A 2478-nucleotide genomic window follows, 5' to 3' on the forward strand; every position below is an offset into this window, starting at 1 on the left:
AGGCAACAACTTCAAATCCATCCGCTCAGTTGATTACAATTCAAAAATAAATCTGCGGTTGTAGAAAATATTGCGGAGAGTGAATGACAAGAAAATTTAGAGGTTAGTTCAATCAAAATTAGATATTTTTATATAAATTTTGAAAAAATTGAAATTAATGAAAAAAACTTTAAATTTTTTAAAAATGCAAGAAATTTGTACAAAAAAAAAATTAATGATTGATGGTAGATTGACAATATATTGACAAGAATATTGACCAATTTTATTTTTAACCTAAAAAACAAAAAAAAAATTAACTTCTGTTAGTAAAAATGTTAAACGTCAACGTTAACCTCTCCTATCTCTTCGATTTGATCAAATCGTACACCTACATCGCCGATAGCCATCAATCCAAAAAGAAGTGATACGCTTGATGTCCATCACAACTCAACCGCATGCTGCGCGTTCCGGGGCGTTGAGATGTCTGAGATCGCCTCGATCCGCGCGCCTCTGACATCTTTGACAGGTCAAACCCACCGAAAACCCAAAACCTCAAAACGGTCAAATCAAACGGTTGCTCAAAACGTTTACGGACGGTATTTCGAGATCTCAAATCAAACATCAAACATAATTATACATTTTCACCTGCGCGCGCCGACCAGCGTTCGATACGTCTAATTATGAGCCGGAAAATAAAAGAGTTACTGAAGATGAGTTTGACGTGTGCCAGCAACAAAGAAATTACAATCGTATAAAGAAACAAAACAAAATTAAAAGAAGACAAGTTGTAAACCAAGATTGGAGTTTGATCATAGTCTCTAGATTTTCTTTCATCTTCGGATCGAGTTTGAATCTCTTGAATGTTGAGGCTTGAGAGTCGGGAGAAGAACGAAGGTTCGATTTTAATTTATTCCGCGCTCGCGCAACTCTCGCAGCTCGCAGCTTCTTTATTATTGGAGAGATGAGACGTGCTCCGAACGGTTTTTAATTGGTTGTCAAGATATCATTTACAAAGTCGTGACTGGACGCCCCACAAACATTCTTCGTATATTATATTTGATTTTTTTTTATTTTTTTAGTTTTTTGTTTTTATTTTGAGGATTTTGATTTGTGATTTATTGCCGTTCAAGTTTGATTTGTCATACTTCCGTTTAAAGCTTATAGGGGATGCGACAGGATGAATGCCAAGGACACAATGCACAAGGAGTATAAAGTGGCGGCGGCGGCTGCGGAGTTCGATCGGTAAGCTTCGAATTTATTGCGATTTTATACGCGACGTTAAGTTCGCTTAACGGAAATTGATTGGCCGTTATAAATCACTCACTTTGCCCTACAAGAATTCAAGAATAAAATTTATTCAAGTAAATTTTTTATTTTTGAATAATTACAAAAAAATAAACATTTTTTTTGCTTTTTGTGATTTTTTGGCAAAAATTTTTAAAAATTTTGGATTTTAGGCGTTTTTTGTATTTTTTTTATATTGGGTTACTCTTAGCAACTTAAGAGCAGTATCCTTAAACAAATAATAATAATTTGTTACAAATTAATAAGAAAATACTACTTTAGCAATTTTTTTTACTAAAATTTGCTTAGTTTTTCTCTAAAAATGCAAAAATTTTGCAAAAATTGTGCAAATTTTTGAATTTTTGAGCCATTTTTGTACATTTGAGTGAATTTTTCATTCAAAATCATAAATTTTATTGCATTATTGCAAATTATAAACAATTAGTAATAATAAAATATCCGAAATTAATCAAAAAATTACAAAATTTGCAAAAATTTTAGAAAAATTTCACTTTTTTTCAAAAAATTGCAAAAAATACAAAAATTTATCTAAAAAATTTAAAAAAATTGCTTAAATGTATGAATTAAAATAAATTAACCTTAATTCTTAGTACAATTTTTAATTTTGAATAATTACAAACAAAATAAAATTAATTTTAACCCATTTCATGATGATGGTATGTTTAATCATCACCCCCACACTTAATTGCTTCCGGTCTGTGTTTAAACTATGATTCCCTCTTAGAAAGCTGATCAAAAGAAGCCGAGAGACAAACAAAAAATCCTCACCCGAAAACTACCGGAATTAATAGCCTGAAAGCCGCACGTGCGCACGAAAAATATGACCGACTTAACCTATGACTAATCGATTTGTTCAAAACTACAACGCAACGTAATTAACCAACTTTGTAAAAAAATTGTATCTACATCGAAGATTCATAAATCTGTCAGTGAAAAATAAAAAATTCAAAGCTGGTAGCCATATAATGTTATTGATCACGTGTCATTAAATGACAATATTAAAAATCACCCACATATTCTCCTACTGGCTGTAATTTTTTATTTTTTTTATTTTTTAATTTTTTATTTCCTAAGTTATGTATGAGTATAAATACTGAATAGAAATAAACTCACTTAAAATGCATCGATCTCATTGATATGATTCTCATGCGCATAGAGTCTGCGTGGCTTAAGTTGAGCAAGTTTGGTTCGGTC

At 31.2% G+C, this 2478-nt stretch overlaps 1 long non-coding RNA gene across 1 annotated transcript; it reads left to right on the forward strand.

The window, feature by feature from the left end:
• The first annotated feature begins 359 nt into the window (after window positions 1-359).
• LOC135803200 (uncharacterized) lies at window positions 360-2087 on the forward strand. The gene is made up of 3 exons (XR_010550763.1): window positions 360-873; window positions 1137-1221; window positions 2009-2087. It is a non-coding gene; the product is annotated as an uncharacterized lncRNA (long non-coding RNA).
• Window positions 2088-2478: the final 391 nt, after the last annotated feature.

Source organism: Atheta coriaria, unplaced genomic scaffold (assembly GCF_025399875.1).
Source record: "Atheta coriaria isolate IRGN ID8LTWV9N9 unplaced genomic scaffold, Caltech_Dcor_3.1 hic_scaffold_2_pilon, whole genome shotgun sequence".
Taxonomy (NCBI): Eukaryota; Metazoa; Arthropoda; class Insecta; order Coleoptera; family Staphylinidae; genus Dalotia; species Dalotia coriaria.